At 34.8% G+C, this 24,958-nt stretch overlaps 1 long non-coding RNA gene across 3 annotated transcripts in view; it reads right to left on the bottom strand.

Moving 5' to 3' along the window:
• Positions 1-16,166: 16,166 nt before the first annotated feature.
• LOC131819937 (uncharacterized) overlaps positions 16,167-24,958 on the bottom strand; it is an 84,720-nt gene continuing 75,928 nt past the window's right edge. For all 3 annotated transcript variants that reach the window (XR_009349391.1, XR_009349390.1, XR_009349392.1), the window contains exon 3: positions 16,167-16,390. This is a non-coding gene — a long non-coding RNA (uncharacterized LOC131819937). The remainder of the gene's footprint in view (positions 16,391-24,958) is intronic.

Here is a 24,958-nt window from a genome sequence, read left to right as displayed (position 1 = left end):
GCAGCATGAGAGAACATGAGGCTCTCAAACTTAAAAAAAAAAAAAGGAAAAAATTGAGTTTTGTTAGGATTTAAGATCTTGTCTGCTAGACAAAAATGTTGGCTTTGTTAACATGTGAAAATTAACAAAAGAGAATAAGATAGAACTCTAATAATTTTTGTAGAAATTAAAAATTTCCTCCAACCCAATTACATACAGACCCATTAAGTAAATTCATTCCAATGTCCCAAACCGACCTTTTCTAATAGTTATGCATCCGTGTAAACAGGGTCAACCCAAGGAATGAATAAATATTATTATTTTTTTCCTGTCTCTTCCACAGTCACATCTGGGTATATTGGTAGCAAGCCAATTATCTATCTTATAAGACATGATATCATAAGGAAGGGTATTCTGTCCATTTGGAACAACTGAAAATCGTTGTAATTTTATCTTGGTGCAGTAACTTGAGATGGCACAGTGTGGGTTATGAATATATTTTATTTTTTTTACTGGGAAGAAGAGATTATAGAGATATTGGTTATCCAAGAGAAACTGACAGGTGTTGATAGTTGCCAGGTCAATATCCATTTACTTTTTCCTTTAATATCAGAAAGCACTGAGGGATTGACAACAAGGAAATTTAAAACAACATCAAATATTTTATTGTCTCTTTTCTAGTTACATTGTAACCATATGACAAAGTATCAGTCGTACAAGATATCATTCTCTTTTACCTCTATCTTTCTGCCAGAAATGTGGGCTTAATAGTGAGAACTCCAACAGCAATTTTTGCAACTGTGAATAAAAAGCCATGAAAACCTCTAAGATACTTCACTTGACTTTCTTAGGACTCTGAACCAACACCAGAAAACACTCTCTGTAGTCTTCTTGTTAAATGAAAAAATATGGTTAAACCACTTTTGACAGTCTACTACATACAGCAAAATGTAAATCTTAATTGAAATATGTCCTCTCAGCTGTGCTTAAGCAACTGAGTCCTGAGCTTTTCAGGTTTTCAGTCTGAAAGAGTACACCTCTGGTGCTCTGAAAGGGAAGAGAAAGGACACCCTGTTCTCCATATAAATTAAAGAAGAGAAATCTGTGCATTTAAGTGGGCCATATAAAATTTATCAAGCAATTATCTCCTAACTCCTTCCTATCCAAATTACCTGATATGCTCTCCCTACTCCTTTAATCCACGTTACTGCCTTTTCCAGGATTCTGTATCACATCACAACATGTCTTCTGTTATTTCCTTCTTGCAAGCTAGTTTTGTTTTCTCCATCTAAAAAAATCAACAATCATTGTGTATTTCAATTCCCATTTTCCTCAAATGCATTGATTCTTCTTATCTATTACTCTTTTCTCATACTCAGTGTCTTTGTCTTTATGGGGTTTGTACTTTGCTTTACCCCATCCTTTACTGCCCTTATATAATCAAATCTAATAACTTCTTAGAGAAAGTTAAAAATTCCTGCATAGCCACACGTGAACACAAAGTCACTGATTTTTAGCAAACCTATAAGATAGTCAGACATCCATTCAATTTCTTTTTTTAAAGATTTTATTTATTTATTTATTTGACAGAGAGAGATGACAAGCAGGCAGAGAGGCAGGCAGAGAGAGAGGAGGAAGCAGGCTCCCTGCTGAGCAGAGAGCCTGATTTGGGGCTCGGTCCCAGGACCCTGGGATCATGACCTGAGTCGAAGACAGTGGCTTAACCCACTGAGCCACCCAGGCGTCCCTCCATTCAATTTCTTAACTGAGTCTCAAATGCATCCTGAGTTCTAACCTAAACCTAAGTTCTACTTCTTACACGTTGTTCTATGACCAAATTCTTTCAGTTCAGTATTTTGTAACATGTAAATATTAATCAATTGATGCTTTGTTTGTGTATTTCTATGAAAATAATTTGAATGATTTATTGTTATATTTATAGATTTATAATCAAAGTTTCATCAGTTGAAGTTTTTGGAAATTTCAGATATAATGATTAACCTAAAATGATACTGCCTCAAATCCCTCTGATATCAAGGCCCAACACCTGATTATAGCCAAACCTGTGGTGGATAGTTCCATGGGAAATTGCAGCTACTTAACACTGATAGCATCTCATGTTCTCTCTCTCATTTTAGAATGTCTCCAACACAACCCAAAAGTGTAGGAGAGTTAATGTCCTCTGAGGACAGCTCTCAGTGAAGTGGAAATAAGAACCATAGGTAAAATTGTCAGTTTTCAGGTCTTCATGAGGACAACTTAAAGAAGTTTCTTAGGACCTTTCAGTAAAAGCAAGCCTTCATTTTCTATCCACAACAATTATATCAACAATGTACCTCTTTGACAAAGTTGCTTCTTCACTGTATCACTTTCCCATTCTTTTCTACCTTGGGTAATCTCCCAGATAAACTAACAGTACTCAAATCCTTTGTCCTACTCTTTGCTCTCAGGATAAATGGAGCCAAAAGTCTTAGATTAATATCAAGTTCTGAATGGGATCTTAGAGCTATTTCTGTCCAGATTTTCATAAACATAGGGACCTTTGAATTATCAGGCTATAAGTAAGTTCTAAATGGAGGGGGCAAAAGCAAAAAGTAGAAATTTTTATGTTTGATTTTTAATCATGATTAATTGACTTTATTGATTATTAAAAATACTAACTTTATAAAAGCGTGGATCTTTGTAAAACAATGTCATTATGTAAGAAATAAGTTGCATAGTCCTTTTGAGAATATTAAACCAAGTGTTCAGGTGCCATCTAATTTCTTGTTTAATCCAGAACTTTGGTGTGCATTATCTTGAGGAATAGGATTTTGAAGTCCAGACAGACTAACAGAAAACTGATCCAAATGTGTGTGTTTATATTTCTGCTTTTGTTGTAAAAATCAAAGTGTGATTGCTGGTTTAAAATGGTAAAACTAATAATGTTCATGGACTCTATTATAAATTTTCTAATTGTATGGGAAGAATCCAATAAACATAGAATTAATTGATTTGCAAATCCTCAAAGAGCTACAGGATCAGGTAGTGGTATGTTCTGATTCAACAGCATCATAATGCAGCATTTTATATGTGTGGCTAATAGATATTTTCATGAGTGTTTGCTAGCTAGTCATCCAATACAGAGAAATATTAGGTAGGGTAATTACTCACAGTTCTGTTTAATAAAATGAGAGAAAATTATCAAATGACACTAATAATAATAATCCTATAGCAGGCTAAATAATTCAATGATAATTACAAGTATTAATCCGGCTTTCTTCCCTGATTATGACTCTTCTCTCCTTTATCCTAATGGGAGTAGCAGATTGTCTGCAATGAATTGTGAAAACCCAGCAGTGACTTTGGCAGTGAAGGCCTCCCATCAATTTTGATAGGTTAAAATGATTCTGGTTGGTCTTGAGCAAATGTGCCAATTTTTTTTTCGGTGTGTGTCAGAAAAGAAAGAAGCAATAGTAAATTCTTGCTGTTATTCCATGGAGCCAATAAAATCATACTGCCAACAAGAGGCTGTTGACACCGTAACTGTAGTTAACTGTCTTGAATACTAGGCCTGGAAATAAAATTCCAATATTTCACATAACCTCTTTTTTTTTTAAAGAAAAAAACAAAACAAAACAAAACAACTATACAGCTTACATATAGGGCCCTGCTATTGTGTAACTATTTTTGAACATGTCTACTGTGTGTGTATATATATATGTATTTTTTTTCTGTGCAATAAATTCATTTGGAGATAAATTTGGATTGCAAATTATTTTGGGGGAGGCATGGTATTTGTGGCTAGTCTTACAAGTAAAAAGGACTAAAAGAAAGAAGAAAAACATTGTTTATTACAGCATATTTACATCTGTCCAAAGTACTTATTTACTATAATACTGACTAATGTATAATACTGTACACAAAGAAAGAAGTTAAATGAGTTATAATTCAGTTGAAGTATAGCTGGCCATTTTAAAACTTACCACTGAATCTTTCTGGTATGAAATGTGATATCTGGCAATCTGGTCCAGTTCATTACATCAGGTCATTTGTATGTTCTTATTACCATTTTGATAGCATAGCACATTTTATAACCCAGACATTTTACAATGGAACTATGATGCATGTATTTTCAAAAGTATAGACATACATGAAGCTAAGAGGTCAAAAAAGATGAATGTCCGTAGTACCATATAGACTCAACAAATAAAAGTGTCCAAGGCTCTGAGTGAGATTTATGAATATTGTATAAGATTAGGCCAACATGTGGTTTTGATATAAATAATCTGTTCTTAAATTAGAATTACAGTCGTTGAGTACAGTGTTGAAAATGGCAGATAGATTTTAGCTATCTTTGCTCACTAGGGAAAATGGAAAAATGTTTAGTTTGGTCAGATTTTCACTTAACTTCTGAAAAATCTTAAGTTTGAGAGAACCCTTCTGAAATAAGAATCGTTAAAGACATAACCCCTTTGGCACAAGTTTTCAAGAAACTTGTTGGATGTTGTAGACAATTATATGGCACGCGTACTGCTCTAGATGTTTCATGCCAATAATATGTAATCCATACCAAGGCGACATATACATATAGAGATGTTCCTCAGCTTACAAGGGGGCTATGTACAGAGAAACACATAAAAAATTGAAAATGCATTTAATACCCCTAAACTATCAAATATCATAGCTTACCTTAAGCTTATTTAAACATACTCAGAACACTTACATTTGCCTGCATTTGGGAAAAATCATCTTAAGCAAAGCCTATTTTATAACAAAGTATCAAATATCACATGCAATTTATTAAATATTACACTAAAAAAAAGAAGAATGGTTATATATAGAATGGTTGTAAGAATATCAGGTGTTCACCCCTGTAATCTTCTAGCTGACTGGGAGCTGTGGCTCACTGCCGCTGCCCAGCATCACAAGATGGCACCACCACATGTCACTGGCCCAAATTTATAAAGACCCAAATTCAAAATTCAAAGTACAGTTTCTACTGAATCACTTTCACTTTCACATCATTGCCAAATATATCATAAGTTGAATCACTGTAAATCAGGAGCCATCTTATTTGAAAGGTAAATCACAGTCACCCATATACACACAAAAAAAGGCCTTCATGTAGGGCCATCTATGGATCTCTAAACAACATAGCATGACATATCAACGGCAAAAAATGGACGTGAAGGGGACAATTGCTTTGCGTCAGTACTCTGAGCAGTAACATACATGGCCTTACTCACCTAGCAGAACTCCAGAGCTAGCTGATGGCAAGGAATTTTACAAATGTTTGCTGAACAGATGAAGCACTATTCTTTTTTTTTTTTTTTAAATTTTTTATTTTTTATAAACATATATTTTTTATATACATATATTTTTATCCCCAGGTCTGTGAATCACCAGGTTTACACACTTCACAGCACTCACCAAATCACATACCCTCCCCAATGTCCATAATCCCACCCCCTTCTCCCCAACCCCCTCCCCCCGGCAACCCTCAGTTTGTTTTGTGAGATTAAGATACAAATGTAGTGATCCAAAGGGACACATGCACCCGGATGTTTATAGCAGCAATGTCCACAATAGCCAAACTATGGAAAGAACCTAGATGTCCATCAACAGATGAATGGATCAAGAAGATGTGGTATATATACACAATGGAATACTATGCAGCCATCAAAAGAAATGAAATCTTGCCATTTGAAGCACTATTCTTTTTAAATTAGTGTGCATATCTGTTTTCTAAAAATATGTTAATTTATTTTATTGACTTATTACAAAACCAAATAATTTCCTCTTATTTAAGTGGCAGGTAAACAGAATTCTTTTTAATTTAAATCAAATGGCTTTTTAGGGAAAATATACTAAAAATTCTGAAACTTGTATTGCTTATGAATCTTTTATTGGAATCCTTATCAAGTTGTATTTTTCAAGTTTTTCCTAAATAATCTTCAATGAATTGAAAATATTTTTTGGATTTTATTCAAGGCTATTAACACACAATTTCACTTTGTTAAATATAGTGCTAAACTTTCAACCAAAACGTTGTTTCTTTTTTTTTCCACTACCACATCCTCCATCTACTGACTGGATTCTCTCCCCAACTAGCACATATATACCATTGTCTATCTTTAGGATAAGTAAGGGTCATCTTTTGTCTTTATTCTATTCCTCGTATGCTTCTGAACTTGTTGAATTTTAATATAGTCACACCATAAGCATCACATATTTGATTCCGCTTTAAATAGTAAACAGTGCACAACCAGAGCATACCTTCAAAGCTATCAATAGACTTACTCTGATATATTATTTTTGTATTTTTGTAAATTAAAATAATTAAATTATAGAACAAGAGTTTCAGGTGGTAGGTATTGTAAGTTTTACCCAAACTGACTTTTGTCAAACTCGTTTTTGTCATCATATATGTCAAGTAGTTTTCTCGGGTTTATTTTTAGAATATCCTTGTATAATGAATATTTACACTGATATCTAGTATAAAAATCTTGCAATTTATTTTAGAAACATTAAGATATTGAAAATCAATCTATTTCTTTAATTCATTGAAGACATTTTTGGCTTGTTTCTAGTACTTTCTTACTGGTTAAAAAATAAATTTGAAGTAGTCTGAATTTCATTATCATATGGCACTTGCCCTTTGATGAATACAAAGACGATATTCTATATTAGCTATCTGAGAAGAATTTATTTTTTTAATTTTACTTATTTGTAAGAGAGTGAGTGAGAGAGAGCACAAGCAGGGGTAGCAGCAGGGTGAGGGAGAAGCAAACTCCCGGCTAAGCAGGGAATCTGTTGCAGAACTGAGTGCCAGGACCCTAAGATCATGACCTGAGCTAAAGGCTCAGGCGTTTAACTGACTGAGCCACCCAGGTGTCCCAATCTGAGAAGAGTTCTGTATGTTATTCCTATTAATATGCAGTTTAAAGTCTAGGTAATTAACTTAATATTTAAGTGGCTATTACATAGATAGCACTATGTTCCAGGCAGAGGGTAAGAAAGAAATATTAAATCAACCATATTCTATGCATTCTAAATGAAAATAATTAATCAATCATAATAAATCATTCTATTTATGGAATATCAACTTATAAGCTTTCCTCCATATGAACAATGCCAAATACCAGAATAAAGGGTCATCTAATACAAATAAAGGATAGAATTAAAGAATTCTGGTAAGCCATTTAATTTTGAAAAATGGTGTTCTATTGTTGCTGAGTTGTGGTTTTCAGTTACATAATATCTGATAAGTGTAGAAGTAACATGAGTGTTACGTGAGATGAGAAATGGTATATAATTAAGATATTTTTAAATGTACAGATAAATACAAATTTGTAAACATAGCATTATGGAGGAATAAAAATAAATGATAGCTACACACTCTAAAGTGAATATCTTGGAAAGCTAATAGAGAAGTAAAACAAGGACAGTGCAAAAAGTATGGTACATTTTTATGAAGTTCAAACAAATTCTGTGAAATCATAGATGGACTTAAAGATACTATTATGTATCAAATATTGTAAAAATTAAGCAAGGAAATAGCAAACATAAAATAACCAAAGCATACAAACTTGGGTAGATACAATAGGTGTGATCATGTTCTACTTCATAAAGAGATGAGTTAATAGATAAATAAAAGTAACTAGACTTTTTAGAAGTTAATAAAACTTTGCCTGTTATTTCTTAGTCATATAAAATATATGGTTTTCTAACAGAAACGTTTATCTTAAAAATATTTAAAAATAAATTTCAGGCTACTCATAAGGTTATATTTACTTTTCCACTGAAGGAAAAGCTGGTTGTTGTAGTTGTAGTTGTTTGTTTGTTTTAGTCTCCTTCTAGTTTTTATTATTATAATGTGGAATGAGGAATGTTAGATTGAAAAGGGAATTATTTTATAGACAAAAATCATTACTTGATTCACCTCCTGGTACAGCAGATGGAACTCCTGAATATATGCCCTTTTGATTTACGGAAGAGTAACAGTTACGCTTACTTCTGAAACATACTTGGTGGTGGCCCTAAATAGTGACACCATAGTAAACATTTTGAATATTTGCAATTAATTTTTATAGTCATAGGGCTCCAAAAGGCACTGCTGGTATCGTAGCAGGTATTTCAATAAAGCTTAAAGTTGCCTGACTGTTAAAAATATTAACAAGGCACAAAACATGGCAGAAGTATTGTCCTCAGATATTATTTTTTCCATATGCTCCTGATTCCAGACATGACAAGTTATTTTTTAAAAAATTTTTTAATAAAAGATTTTATTTATTTATTTGACAGAGATCACAAGTAGGCAGAGTCAGGCAGAGAGAGAGAGGAGGAATCAGGCTCCCTGCTGAGCTGAGAGCCCGATGTGGGACTCGAACCAAGGATCCTGGGATCATGACCTGAGCCGAAGGCAGAGGCTTTAACCCACTGAGCCACCCAGGCGCCCCCATGACAAGTTATTTTTGATAGATATATATACAATGTATTTTCCAGTTATAAGAAAAATGGTTCTGCTATTTTAAACCTTTTTTTAAAATTACATAATTTTTTAATTAAAATTTTATTTTTTAATGTTTTACTTTTCTTTTCTTTTTTAAAGATTTTATTTATTTATTTGACAGACAGAGATCACAAGTAGGCAGAGAGGCAGGCAGAGAGAGAGAGAGAGAGGGAAGCAGGCTCCCTGCAGAGCAGAGAGCCCGATGCGTGACTCAATCCCAGGTCCCTGAGATCATGACCCGAGCCAAAGGCAGCAGCCCAACCCACTGAGCCACCCAGGCGCCCCAATGGTTTACTTTTCAATATACTACTTAGAATATAAAACCTATTCCATTTTGTAAGAAGTTTAACCATTTAAAAAATGGTAATTTTCTCATTGTGTCTTCCCCTCACATTGCTTTATTTTGAAAAAAAATTTTCACAATAAACATAACTGATGCTTTCCTTCTGATGGTCCCTCTGTTGGTCATAGTGTATATGAGCCATGACAATTAGTTTTACAAAATTTATTGATGTTTGTTGATATGTTTTATCATAACTAATTTTCCCTCCCTTATCTAGATTCCCCAGCTTTCAGACAGGTGGACACTTCAATAAACCATACCCAAGGGTTGTATCAAGTACTTCTTAGACATTCTCTCAGATCCTTGAGGTCTAATTTTGCCTAGGGATTTGCAATAGGTTCTGCCAGAGGCACCACTGTGACAACTGATGTCCATGGTCTATCTCCTGCTAAGCTAAAGAGGTCACTGGTTTCCAAGTTTATCTACACAATTAATGCATTCCAGCAAGTTCTTTTTTTTTTAATATTAACAAACTTATTTTAAAGTTTATATGGAGAGGCAAAGACTCACAGTAGTCAACATAGTGTTGAAGGAGAACAAAGACTGAGGACTGACTTAAAAGTTTACCATAACGATGGGGTGCCTGGGTGACTCAGTGGGTTAAGCCTCTGCCTTCGGCTCAGGTCATGATCCCAGGGGCTTGGGATCGAGTCCCGCATTGGGCTCTATGCTCAGCAGGGAGCCTGCATCTCCTCATCTCTCTCTCTGTCTGTCTCTTGCCTATTTGTGATCTCTATCTCTATCAAATAAATAAATAAAATCTTTAAAAAAAGTTTACCATAACGATAATTGTAAGCAAGATATTGTAATACCACAGAAAGACTAGATTAAAGCAACAGAATATATATTATCAATTATATTTTATATTTAATATAAAAGCAAAAGCAATACAAGAGAGCAATATACAATCTTGTAAACAAATGGTTCTGGAGTAATGGTGAAGCTAAATGTAAAAATATAAAATAAAATAAATTAAAAATATAAAATAAATCCAGGCAGATATCATACACTCTTCACAAAAATTAACTCAGATTGGATTATAAACCTAAACATGAAACATGTAGAAGGTAATATAGAAGAAAATTTAAATGACCTTGGTTTTGGCAATAACTTTAGCTACAAAAGCACAAGCCCTGAATTTAAAAATGTCTACTCTGTGAAACACAATGCCAAGAGAATGAAAAGGCAAAGCACAGACTATGAGAAAAAATTTGCAAAATACACATCTGGCAAAGGACTGTTAATCAAAAATACACAAAGACCCCTTAAAACTCAACAATGGGGGAAAAACCTGATTAAAAATGAGCCAAAGACCTTAGCAGATACCTCACAAAAGAAAATATTACAGATGGCAAATAAGCATATAAAAAGATGCTTCACATCATATGTCATCAGGAAAATGCAAATTAAAACAAAAAAGAGACACCAGTACATACCCAGAATCCAGAGCACTGACAACAGAACACGAAATGTTGGTGAGGATGTGGAGCAACAGGAATGTTCTTCCATGTCTATTGAGAATAAAGAATGGAAAACAACTTGGCAGTTTCTTAAAAAACTAAACATATTCTTGCCAGATGATTCAGCAGTAGCAGTTCTTGGTATTCATCCAAAGAAGATGAAATCTATACCCACAAAGATGTCTATAGTAGTTTTATTCATAACTGACAAAAGCTTGGAAGCAACCAAGATATCCTTCCATAGGTGAAAGGAAAAATAAAGTGTAGTATAGGCAAACAATGGAATATTATTTAATGCCAGAGAAATGAATTACCAAGCCATGAAAATATATGGATATAAATATTTAATAAATATTTGATTTTAGGCTTCTACCAGTCTATCAATAGTATTAGTATATTTTAACAGTGAATGCTCAGCATTCATGAATTTACCTAATAAAATATTTTGGTCTCAATATTTTAAATACTTCAACCTCTATGATTATATTCCTAATAATTTTGAATTGGGGTAAATAAACCTTAATTTTTTGTAACTTGTTTCTTATTGCAAAAGAGATCAATGAAATTTTAGAAAATACAAATTTACAAAAAAAAAGTTTAGTTTACTATTGCCAAATAATTTAAAACTTTATCTTATATTCAAATACATATATTTTTCTAAATTGATTTATATGCTACTAAAACCAAAAACTTTTAGTTATACTAGATTTCATATCATGCAATCAATGCCAGAAATCCATCTGGCAATGATTTGTCTTAAATAGAGTTAAGATGGGTGTTATTACAATGCAAGATGGAAACAAAGATAGTATAACAATTGGTGTTACATAACTTTTCCGTTTTGATCAAGTTACTAATCTACAAAAGGCTTTTATCAGTGACAGACTTGGGAATTTAACAAAACTTTTAAACTAGCATGTGCGACTCATTCCTAGAAAACAACACAAGAAAACAACACTTTATTTAGATTAAATCATGACTATTTCTCCATTTGAATAAAAAAGGTCGCAACCCCAATAAGTTTATTGAACATGAAAAGTTGAAATGCTATAATGCTCCTAAGGAATTAAATGATCCAGTCATGAATTACAAAAAAAGGATATAAATTACCAAAGTGTTTGTATAATTGGAATGTACAACTGCCCATTATCGTTCAATAGTGTAGGCTTGTACAAGAACTCTATAAAAGAACTCCACTTCTAAACTGTGGAACATATGTTCCCTTTCCCCCTATATACAACTATTAAGCCATTCATTTAGCTTTTAAAATATCCACTTAATACAGGCTTTTTACACATTTGAACAGGCAGCAGGGCTCTATTCTTATTGCTTACATCTGAAGGATAGACGTCTAGCGTAAGAGGTAAAGCCCATAAAGGAGCCCAATAATAACAACAAAATACAGTTTAGTGAGCCCTTACAATCTGCCAGCTACCTTTCTGAGAATACTTCAATTAATAAAACATATAAAATACCTGACCACAAAGAGCTTACATTCTTTTGAAATATAATAGTGAAATAAACCAATAATAGAGGGGCACCTCGGTGGCTCAGTCCATTGAGTGACTGCCTTTGGCTTGGGTCATGATCTCAGGGTCCTGGGATGTAACTCCCCAGCACGCTTTCTAGGCAGTGGGGTGTTTTCTTCTTCCTCTGCGCACCCTCCCAATTCTCTCTCTCTCTCTGTCTCAAATAAGAAAATAAACCAGTAATAGAATAATGATTGATGGTTGATGGTGATAAGTGTTACAAAGAAATACAAGAAAGGGAAAAGCCATTGCAGAATGCTGGGATGAAAGTTAATTTTATTTTGTGTTGGGTGGTTATATCTCATTTAGGAGATATTATTTGCACAAAGACCCAGGAAGTGAAGGAGAGTTTTATACAAATATTAAAGGAAAAGATTGCTCTAGGCAGAGCAAGTAAGTATATAGACTTTGTGTGAACAGCTTGTCTGTTGCTTTTGAGGAAAAGCAAGGAGGCCAATGTGGAGTTCATACTGGTAGAGAGAGGAAGAATGTATTGATGTATGACCTTCTAGTACATTGAAACGCCTTCAGTTTTTATTTAATATGAAAGGGGAACATACCAAAAGACTTTCAACAGCAGAATAAAATCATCTGACTTGATTTTTAGGTTAAATTGCTGTACCAAAATAAATTTGCAGGGAGAAAGGAGTGCAGTATGTGTGGAAGTGGGGTTATCAATCAAGTCAATAATTCAGGAACATATGATGGTGTTTTTAGCATGCTGGGTGTTAATAGAAGTGGTGAGGTATGGTTTTCATTTTGTATATATTTGGATGGTGAATATTCTGGTGAACGGGATGGGGTATGTGCAGGACAGACAATATCAACATTTATTTTACCTGCACAAACAGAAGGGTGGAGTCTTCATTTCCTGATATGGAGAGAACTCTGAGTTCAAATGTTCTTCCTCATTAAATGGCATAGTGATGATGAGGATTTAGTCAGACAGTGAAAGAGAGCAGTAAGCAAAGTGTTAAGCGGTAAGACATTATAATACATTTGAACATCAAAAAACGTTGTGTTGGATCATCTGTTTATGTGAGTAAATAAATAAATAAAGCTTCCTGGGGTTCTGATAGAGGTAAAGAAGACTGCTATATGATCCAAAGGGGCACGTGCACCAAATGTTTAAGGCAGTAATATCCACAATAGCCAAACTATGGAAAGAACCTAGATGTCCATCAACAAATGAATTTATATATATATATATATATATATATATATATATATATATATGCGATGGAATACTATGCAGCCATCAAAAGAAATGAAATCTTGCCATTTGCGTTGACATGGATGGAACTAGAGGGTATTATGCTTAGCAAAATAAGTCAACCAGAGAAAGACACTATCATATGATCTCCCTGATATGAGGAAATGGAGGTGCAATGTGGGGGGTTTGGGGGACAGGAAAAGAGTAAATGAAACAAGATGGGATCGGGAGGGAGACAAACCATAAGAGACTCTTCATCTCACAAAACAAACTGAGAGTTGCCGGGGTGGTGGGGAGGGTAGGGAGAGGGTGGTGGGGTTATGAACATTGGGGAGGGGATGTGCTGTGGTGAGTGCTGTGAAGTGTGTAAACCTGGCGATTCACAGACCTGTACCCCTGTGGCAAATAATACATTATATGTTAATTAAAAAAGAAGAAGAAGAAGAAGACTACTATAAATCATATGCTCTGGTGTTCAGCAAAGAGTGTGTAATCAGGCATATTTTATTAAAGTAACCAAGTAAAATGATGGTCGAAAATTGGAATAACAGAAAACATAAAAATCAGAGATTTTAAAAAAAATATGGGACAGTGTAGAGAATATAGTCAATGATATTATAATAGTGTTATATGGTGACAGATGGTGGCTATATTTGTAGTGATCATAGAATAATGTATGGAGATATTGAAAACCTGAAACCAATGTAACACTGAATATCAACTATACTCAAATGAAAAAATAGTAAAAATTAAACATTTTAATTTAAAAAGATAAAAAGAGGGACAAGAATTTGAAAAGTCAATTTCAAAAAGAGTAAGATGAGGCTAAGATATACTCTGAACCTTGAGGAAAACACCATTTTGAAAATTCTTCCCATTTTGAGAAAACTCAAATGAATCAGTACCATAAAAGAACCCATTTTAACTGAGAGATGTAATGAATGCTCAAGAAATAATTTTATGACAGGATAATTCCTCCCTCTGAAACAGCATACAGAAACCAGGGGAAACACCTGGAAGCAAAATAAGCTATACTGAAAATAAGAATTAGGAAAAAGATAAATGATGAAAGATAAGAAAATTAGACCTGCGACAAAGACCTAGTGAAGAGAATTTTTAGCTTGTGGTTTAATGTTTTTGAGGATAATCTAGAGTTCATAACTGCCTTTAGGCAGACTGGTTGTAGGCAGTTTAGGCAGACCCCTAAGACAGGCCTACTTTGGGCAGGTGGTGTTGGAGGAGGCCATTGGGCTGGACAAAGACAAATCCAACCATTTGACTAAAGTGTCTGTGAAGATGTTGAAGTCAGATGCAACAGAGAAAGACCTGTCAAACCTAATCTCAGAAATGGAGATGATGAAGATGATTGGACAGCACAAGGACACCATCAACCTGCTGGGTCCTGCACACAGGACGGTCCTTCGTACACTCTCATGGAATATGCCTCCAAAGACAACATACAGGAGTACCTGCAGGCCCAGAGGCCTCCTGACCTGGAGTACTGTTACAATATCAGCCACAATGCAGCAGAGCAACTCTCCTCCAAGGACCTGGTATCCTGTGCCTACCAGGTAGCCTGAGGCATGGAGTACCTTGCCTCCAAGAAGTGCATACACCAAGACCTGGCCACCAGGGAAGTGCTGGTGACAAAGGACAACATGATGAAGATCTCAGACTTCAGCCTTGCCAGAAATATCACCACATCAGTTACTATAAAAAGACAACCGACAGTGGACTGCCTGTGAAGTGGATGGTCCCTAAGGCCATGTTTGACCAGATCTACATCCACCAGAGTGACTTCTGGTCTTTTGGGGTGATCCTGGGCAAAATTTTCACTCTGGAAGCCTCCCATATCCTGGAGTGCCTGTGGAGGTGGTTTTCAAGCTGCTGAAGGAGTCATTTGATGGATAAGCCAATAAGTGCACCAGAGAGTTATACACAATAATGAGGGGTGGCTGGCATGTGGTACCTTCGAGCTGCTGGTAGAAGACCTGGATCATACTGTGGCCTTGACCTCCAACCAGGAGTACCCGGACCTGTCCTTGGCCCTGGAACAATACTGTCTATGCTTTCCCAACACCCAAAGCTCCACCTGCTCCTCAGAGAAGAATTCCACCTTCTCTCATGTGCCGTTGCCCAGGGAGGCCTATCTGCCCTGACACCCAGCCCAATTGCCAATGGTGGACTCAAATGACTAGTATCCCTATTACTCCTGTCCAGATTCTGTCATAAGCTGTAACCCTTACCCCCCACCCTCCCTGAAAGACTCACTGCCTTCTCCTTTGTCCCTTTCCTACTGGCAGGAGCCGGCTGCCTACCTGAGGCCTCCACCCGTTGAAGTTCACCTCTCTTCCCCTTTCTCTTCCTCCTCCTTACAACCTGCTCATGAAAGAAAGGCACAGAGAGGCAGGTACTTGCTCGTGGCTACTTCCTTCCCTCCCATATGTTGGACCAAGACCCCTCCCTGTCATCTGGTACTGCCTGGACGTCGAGGGAGTTGGAGATGAGGCATGCCAGTGAAAGCTGTCGGAGCTTTCCTGTTTTGGTTTTGTCTGCTTAGCATAACATGTAAGACTGAGTTCTGGTGGCAGGGACCTAGTCCTTGGGGCTATAGCACTAGCGAGGGGAGGTCAACTGCTCTGGGCCTTGGCTAAGAGCAACCCCTGCTCCAGAGATATGGTGCCAAGGGCTTATTAATTTTGATACTAATTTGCTTTTCTGACCAAATACCTGGTATCAAAAGATGGGAAGGCAAAGACTGGAAGCAGTGTTGTGACCATTGGGTCCAGCCCCAAACTATGAAGAAAACACAAAGTGTATAAATCTGAGTAAGTATATATTTACACACCTTTTTAAATAGGTTGTTATCAAAGATTTAATCAATGGGTAATATGCTTCTCGTGGCTGGGAAGCATCAGTTGCCATATATTAAAAACAAAGAAAAGAGGTGTCTGGGTGGCTTCCTCCATAAGTGTCCCTTCTTTTCAGGTCATGATCCCAGGGTCCTGGGATGGAGCCCCACATCAGGCCCTATGCTCAGTGGGAAAACTGCTTCTCCTTTACCCTCTGCCCTGCTTATAGTTCCTCTTCTTGTCTCTCTGTCTGTCAAATAAATAAAATATTTTAAAAAATACAAGAAAGAAAAAAATGTTTTTAAAAGGTCTTTTTTTTTTTTAATTTTCTAGGGGTGCCTGGAAGACTCAGTTGTTTAAGCAGATGTTTGCCTTTGGCTGAGGTCATGATTCCAGTGTACAGGGATCCAGCCCTGCATGGGACTACTTGCACCCCAAGGAGCTTGCTTCTTCCTCTCCCTTTGCACGTGATTCCCCCTGCTTGTGTGCTTCTTCTTCTTCTCTCTCTCTCTCTCTCTCTCTCTCTCCTGCTGTCAATAAACAAAATAAAATCTTTTACTAAATAAATAAATAAACAAACAAACAAATAAATAAATAAATAAATCTACTTTCACTCTAGGTCCCTTAACAAAAATTGGTACTGCTTTATTTAAAAAAAAAAAAAAAAGATAATTTAGAAAGATGCTTCCAGAGTTAAAAAGCTGTTTTGTTTCTTTGTCAGGATTAAATATATAAGTGCTTTAAAAAGTAAAAGAAAATATATGCTATATTAACACTAATCACACTATAACTTTGGTGGTTATATCAAGATAATGAAAAGTGATTTTAAAGCAAATTTCATTATCAGACATAAAGATCAATTCAAAATTACAGAAGAGTAAAAGGATGAATTCATCAGGGAGTATAATAATTCTTGACTTTTAATACTTAATAACAGGGCACCTGGGTGGCTCCGTGGGTTAAGCCGCTGCCTTCGGCTCAGGTCATGATCTCGGGGTCCTGGGATCGAGTCCCACATCGGGCTCTCTGCTCAGCAGGGAGCCTGCTTCTCTCTCTCTCTCTCTGCCTGCCTCTCTGTCTACTTGTGACCTCTGTCTGTCAAATAAACAAATAAAATCTTTAAAAAAATACTTAATAACTGATTTGGGGATATATAGGGAAAAACTAAGAACAAAAATCATAACTTCTACCTTAGAAGAGAAATGGAAAAAAATTTCAACACCCTTATTTTAAGATTATATAAGATTATATAGACAAATGGTCATCAAATTGGTAAGATATGTAAGACTTGAACTAAATTATCAACTAACTAGATATGCTTGATATTACAGAACACTCCCAACAACTGCAGACTACATATATCTTAATCCATGATTTTCTTTGCAAAATCAACATTGATAATGTTCTAGTCATACCGCCGTGTACCAGGAAAGAAGTAGCATATTTCTTGAAAAACACAGCTATCAAAGCTCCATTGAGAAACCGTAAAGATGGAGAAGGGATTTGCAAATTATATATCTGATAATGGACATCTACTCTGATTATTAAAAAATGAATAAAAATAAAAAACCTTACTAATAACCAAACAGAGTATCCAATTTTACATGTGAAGAACATTATTGAAGAGACATGTCACCAAAAGTATATGGATGGCTTATAAGCACATGACAAATTTCTCAACATTTAGACATTGAAGAAATACAAATTAAAATCATAATGAGACATGCTTACATATCTATTAGAATGGCTAAAATTATGAAGGCTAATTGTACTTCGTCTGAGCTCGATTGGGAAGCAACAAAAAATCTAAACTGTTGTTGGCATATATCATGATACCACCACTTTGGAAAATAGTTTGAAAATTTTTTTAAATGCAAAATATGTTGCAGTTACACAAATAGCCATTTTACTTCTAGGCATTCAACCAAGAGAAACAAACCCTATGTTCATACAAGGACTTGTATATGAATTTCATAGCAGCTTTATTTTTAAGAATTGAAAACAGTGGAAATGTTCATCAATGTCCATCAATAGAGCAAAGACAAATTATGATCTTTTCATTAAAGAGATTACTGTTCAACATCAAAATGAACTATTTACAATTGGAGATTCTCAAAGTAATGATGCTGAGAAAAGAAAAGCCAGACAATGAATAGTATATACTGTGTGATTCCATGACTATAAAAAATCTAGAAAATACAAATTTATATATAGTCACAGTCATCAAATATATTGGTGTGATTTTAGTGCCTTCTTCTGTGCTCCCATAGCTTCCTCCACTTGGATCTCCGAGCATTTGTTACACCATGTGAAAATATGAACTCTTTTTCTTTATTCTGTATTACTAGAATAAGAATCCTTGAAATTTTATGGACATTTGAACTCTCCGTTATTAGCAGAAATTCTATCACACAGTAAGTTTCCACATATAAAAGCCAGAGTTTTACAATGACTTCTAAGCTTTTACATGATCTAGCCACTCATTTAACCTCTGTGACCTCTTTCCCTGCTACTCTTCAGTCACTCACAGTGGCCTCCTTGCTATTCCTCAGATATGCCAGGCATGATCCAACCTTATGGCCTTCAAGATAGCCAATTCCTTTGTCTGGAGTGACCTTATTGCTGATAGTTCTGGGCAAATTCATCACCTTTCCATACCTTTGTTCAATTGTCAGCTTCATTGTAACTACCCTGATCTTCCTATTAAAAATTTTAACTCCCCATCCCCTGCCTAGCAATCTTGATTTTTCTCACCCTGATCGAATTTTTCTTTTTCCCCATTGTACTCATCATTTTTGAATGCACTATGCAATTTTTATTAAGGTGTATAGCTTTTGATTGTCTCACCCATTAAAATAAAAGTTCTACAAAGCCAAGTATTTCATTTACCAGTGTAGTCTGAAGTAATATCTGCCATATAATAGGTTCAGAAGACAACTGGTAAATTTCAAAATAAATTAATGTTGAGAGTATACTGAATTTCATAAGTCATTTCAATATTTTTTCCAAAAAATAAACTATGTAAAACATACTTTATATTTACTTTCAAAATATTTTATAGCATATAATGGACAATATACATAAGCCTTAAAGAAACAATCATATAAATAACCATTTCATACCTGCTTAAAAATTGCATAATACCACACTCCTAGATCCTCTCTGAACGCTCTAAAATAACCCATCAAAGGAAATACATTTTTAAAAATAACAGAGTTTTTGGCAAATAATTTAATAAAATTAAAGTTTCATTCATCTATGTAGATCATAATAAATGTTTTTAATAAGCATGAAATTATAACTCTGAAGTGTGCTAAAATGAAACCACCTGCGAAGGGTGAGAGAACAAAAATAAACATCATTTTTCCAAATAAGAGGAATTTATTGCCTTTGAATCAAAGCATGTGGATTTGTTCAAACTGGCAATAAAGGATTATGGAAACACAAACCATAGAAAGTCAGATTTTAGATTTCTAAAAGACTTCGAAGTGAAGAGTATACATTTTTTAAATGCTACATAATGCTACATAATGACAAGATGACAGGTTGTGACAAATAGCATTTTAAAAGCTCTACTCATAATGGAACGGAAGGTGTCATTTCCCTATAATTTTATATATATCATTAATTTACTATATCTGGATACAACATATTACCAAACAGATGTTCATCAAAGACTAAATCATTTCTAATGGAACATAATAATTTGAACCTACATGTATTAATCATTTTTTCCGATCTAACATTTATAGTCTCGCTAAACATTTTATCAGTTGTCGACAAAATTCAAATAAAATAGGATAAAAAGTCGTGTTTGGAAAAGTAGATTTTTTTTCAAATTTGCATTTAAATGAAAATATTTGCTGATATTTTTAAAACTTTAAATGTAATTTTATATATATCTGACCTATCAGATGATATAAAATTCTTAGAGAAAATATGACATATTTTTTTATCTTGGTTGAATGTATTAATAAAGAGCAACTGTTTGTATTATTTGTATTGTGATATCTTAGTTAATAAACATGAATAACTGGTATAAAATATGTTTTTTTAAAAATTTTATTTATTTACTTGACAGAGATCACAGGAAGGCAGAGAGGCAGCCAGAGAGAGAGGAATGGAAGCAGGCTCCCTGCTGAGAAGAGAGCCCACTGTGGGACTCAATCCCAGGAACCTGGAATCATGACCTGAGCTGAAGGCAGAGATTTTAACCCACTGAGCCACCCAGGCGCCCTAAAATATGTTTTTTTTTTTAATATAGAATTATAGTTCTTGCCAAAATATGGAACTAGCTGGAACTGAATGCCTCCTTCAAAGTCCGCTCTGGAGAAATTATGCAAGTGTAATATGGAACTATTTCAGATATTAACCAAAAACAAAGAAATGATGATAAATTCCTTAAAAGACTCAAAGTTGCTCTTGACTGGTATGTTTCAAGCTCTATTCCTGGTTTGAAGACAGGTTTTAACAGGCCTGTCACTGTAGAAATCAGCTGGATGTTTAGAGGCTATCAGAACTGTACAAAAACCTTAAAGGGGTAAGGACTTGAAAATCCTTTAGAGAGATTAGATCCCTAAGGCATTATTCCTCCACACATTTTCCTCCAATCAATTAAGACTGATGGATGAGGGGCACCTGAGTGGCTCTCTCATCACGTGGGTGGTGGGTTAAGCCTCTGCCTTCATCTCAAGTCATGGTCTCTGGGTCCTGGGATCCAGCCCCACATCGGGCTCTACTCAAAAGGAAGCCTGCTTCCCTCCCTGCTTGCCTGCCTCTCTGCTTACTTGTGATCTCTCTCTCTCTCTCTCTTTCTCTCTCTCTGTGTCCAATAAATAAATAAAATCTTAAAAAATAAAGGCTGATGGATGATAAATTATGAAAACTGCTCCCTCCAAATGATGCTTCTTCATAAGGATTTAAGAATTTAAAATTTTAAGAATTTAAAATTGAAACTTGATCATAGGATTTATCTTATAGAATAACATCAAGTGAAGGCAGTTATTATTAGTTCTTAAGTATTTGTGATTCTGAACTCTTGGCCTCATTAGTAAATTTATTTTTAAATTCTCCCATGGAGTGGTGATTGGCCTTCAGTCTTTCATTGATGTACATCATTGGGTCAAATGAGATGTGTGTGCCCAGAACTATATATAATCTTCTTTGTATTTCACTGGAGATGGCATTTCTGAGTTTTGTTCAATTGAATTTGGACAGATGTTTTAATAGTCACTTCTAGAGTTGGCCCTGGAGAATATCTTCCTTTTTTTCTCTTCCCGATTCTCTGAAAAACCTAATTCACATTATCACAGTGATATCACAATTCAAGTTTTTCCAAGCACTATAGCTGCAAAATAGAAGGAAGCTACTCAGAATGTAATACTATTGTGAATGATTGAGAAAGAAAACATTATTATAATTAAGCTACCAGGTTTCAATGTATTTTATTGTTGCTTAGAAAATCCTAGCATACCCAGACTTTACAGAGATTTGATGATCCGAAGAGGAGCTGAACTCATGGACCAAAATAACTATGCACATAAAAAGTACAATTACTTACCTAAAAAAGATGATGTGGTTAACTTTATATGGCAATCCAAGTGTTATTGGAACAGGAATTTAAAAAATAGCTTAGGGGCGCCTAGGTGGCGCAGTGGATTAAGCCACTGCCTTCAGCTCAGGTCATGATCTCAGGGTCCTGGGATCAAGTCCTGCATCAGGCTCTCTGCTCAGCAGGGAATCTGCTTCCCTCTCTTTCTCTCTCTCTCTCTGCCTGCCCTCCTTCTACTTGTGATCTCTCTCTGTCAAATAAAGAAAGAAAGAAAATCTTAAAAAAAAAAAAAAAAGAATGACTGTACTTTTAAAAAATAGCTTAAAAGGGGCGCCTGGGTGGCTCAGTGGGTTAAGCTGCTGCCTTCGGTTCAGGTCATGATCTCAGGGTCCTGGGATCAAGCCCCACATCGGGCTTTCTGCTCAACAGGTAGCCTGCTTCCCTTCCTCTCTCTCTGCTCGCCTCTCTGCCTACTTGTGATCTCTCACTGTCAAATAAATAAATAAAATATTTTTAAAAATAGCTTAAAAGTATATGATAAAATAATGATATACATATACAAAGAAAAGATACTATACTGTGAATATAAATTAAGTGAAAATTGTTGAAATAAAGAATACAATAAATGGAGACTAAGATGAATATAGCTGTAAAATGAATAAATGAGTTGGGAAAAACAAACAAACAAACAAATTAATGACTTCTGCCCAAATGCAGCAGAAGAGAAAAAAAAATAAAGAAAATATTTAAATAAGTACTGAGATAAATTTTGGAGAATTAAAGAAAGATAAAAGACACCAGACTTAAAATGATGCCAAACATGAGAAATCAGAAACAAAACAAAACAAAAACCACACACAAAAAAAAACCACTCATATACATTATGGTGAGTTTTAAGAATATCAAAAACAGAGAAGAGCATAAATGATGCCCAAGAGAAGAACAGATCACCTAAAATGTACAAGAATAATACTGACAACAGAATTCTCAATAGTAATAGCATATAAAGGAGACAGCTGGGTGTTTGTATAGATGGAAAAGATATTTGAAACTAGATATTATACATCAACCCAAATTATTTTTTTTAAAGATTTTATTTATTTATTTGACAGAGATCACAAGTAGGCATAGAGGCACAGAGGCAGGCAGAGAGAGAGAGAAGGAAGCAGGCTCCCCGCCAAGCAGAGAGCCCGATGCGGGACTCGATCCCAGGACCCTGAGATCATGACCTGAGCCGAAGGCAGCGGCTTAACCCACTGAGCCACCCAGGCGCCCCCATCAACCCAAATTATTGATTAAATTTGAGAGCACAGTAAAAATACAATGAAGCATGTTAGGTCTTAGAACATTTATCACACAGCGACACACATTTTAGAAAACTTCCTTGGAGGACAGCTCAATTTAGATAGAGAAAACAGAATTATGTACTCAAAGGCACATTTTGAAGGAAGGATTGAATATAGTCTGCACTGCAAATATTCTTTAATCGTATGTTCTGAATTTCCTAAATTTAAGAAGTATTTGTTTAAATATTTATCTTTAAATAAACCCTAGGAGACTTTTTCTTGGATTCTGGAAAATCAGTCCATTGGGATACAAATCTTTTTGCCACTGATGGAAATTGCCTAATGTATTGTTACAGCAATTGTGATTTGCCAATACATGGGTGATGTGTGTGTGTTGTGTGTGTTTATTTTTATTTTTGATGGTTTTACTCTTCTATGAGATTTTTAAGTAGACATAATTTTAATAAATTATGATTTGTTGAAATTTATCTGAGGTTATATATAATAAAATGAAATTTGTGTGAACTAAAGAAGTGCGTCTCCATTTTTTTGTTTTAAGAGTAGACTGGTCTTTAAATATTGTCCAAAGAAGTACATTATATTCATTATTAAATTTGATAATATACAATAAAGTATTTATGGGCATATGGAACCATATCAAATTCTACTATTAATTCATATTAATAATTACCATAAGAGGAAAAAGGGATATTTTTCAAAATGAAAATTAGCATATTCTTCGGAATATGATATAGTGTTATTCACTGAACAGAGGGAACAAATGTCAAAGTTTAACACAGTTTACAGAATGTTTTAACATAAATTGAAATTTAAATCTGACCAAATTTCACAGTTTTAAGTAAAATGGTAGCATTTTATATCCTTGAAAAGTGGTAAGTGACCCAAAACATTGCTTAGAAAAACAAATTTAGGGGCGCCTGGGTGGCTCAGTGGGTTAAGCCTCTGCCTTTGGCTCAGGTCATGATCTCAGAGTCCTGGGATCGAGTCCCACATCGGGCTCTCTGCTCAGCAGGGAGCCTGCTTCCTCCTCTCTCTCTGCCTGCCTCTCTGCCTACTTGTGATCTCTCTCTGTCAAATAAATAAATAAAATCTTTAAAAAAAAATAAAAAAAAAAAAAAAGAAAAACAAATTTAACACTACACTAGTCTGCGATGGTTAAGTGATGGTACAACTTGCCATTGTGTATCATCAAATGGTATATTTTTTTCTTTTGGTCTTGTCATTATATTTTATTTTAGCCATTCTGGTAAGTGTGTAGTGATATCTCAGTGTCATTTTAATTGCATTTCCTTGATGTCTAATTATGTCAAAATATATTATTTTGATGTTTAATGTTCTGAGCTTTCTCAGTTCAAGACCATGAAGCCACTTGGGAAAAATACAGTTGCAGATGCACTCATAGACCAACTCTTATTTAGAAATAAGAAGAAACATTACTACCCATTCCAACAAAAAATAGACTTGTTATGCAGTAGGGATTTTATAAATTACCTGACACAACTTATATAGTAAGATGAAATGGGACAGGTGGCTTCTTGCAGCTATATACAACATCATTTTAATTTCAATTTTCAGTATAATTTTTCCAAGGTATACACAGAATATATATTTAATGTAAATTGTGAACATTTTAAACTCTGTATATGGAAATTAATCAATCTTAAGTTTATAACAATCAAAATTAACGGAAGTTTATTTAAAATTAGTTAGCTTTCTCTGCATTGCAAGACAGAATAATCAAGAATTGGTAAGAAAAAAATAATCTCTGTAAAATTACCGGGGGTGCATTAATAAGTGTTCGGTAACCGATCAAACTCACAATTTGGATTGAATGGCAAGTGATTTTTAAAATCTGGAACTCATTGTCAATTTTTTTTTCTTCATTGTGTCTTAATAAATTACTCTGTTCATTTGCATGGAAGTGAAGAAAAATGCATGACATTTCATCTCAACACTAACACTTTTAACTGGCAACTCTGAATGTACTTTACAGCAGTGTCACAAAGTAAAGATCAATGATGTTTCATGAAATATTTGTTATAATTCTCAAGGAGATAGGGAGTTTGTGCAAAAATGCAAATCACTTTGCGACTAAACACATTGTTTATTTCAGCTAATTTTAAGAAAGTATGCTAAGACTCTCTCAAAAAAGGAAGCAATGATTTAGGTTTTCCTTCAAACTCCTTATCTAATCCTGAACCAACAGCACATAGTTCAAAGAGCAACTAAT

The sequence above is a fragment of the Mustela lutreola genome, chromosome 17 (assembly GCF_030435805.1).
Source record: "Mustela lutreola isolate mMusLut2 chromosome 17, mMusLut2.pri, whole genome shotgun sequence".
In the NCBI taxonomy this organism is placed as follows: Eukaryota; Metazoa; Chordata; class Mammalia; order Carnivora; family Mustelidae; genus Mustela; species Mustela lutreola.
Note: the sequence above shows the minus strand (reverse complement) of the source record. Positions and strands in the feature narration are given on the sequence as shown.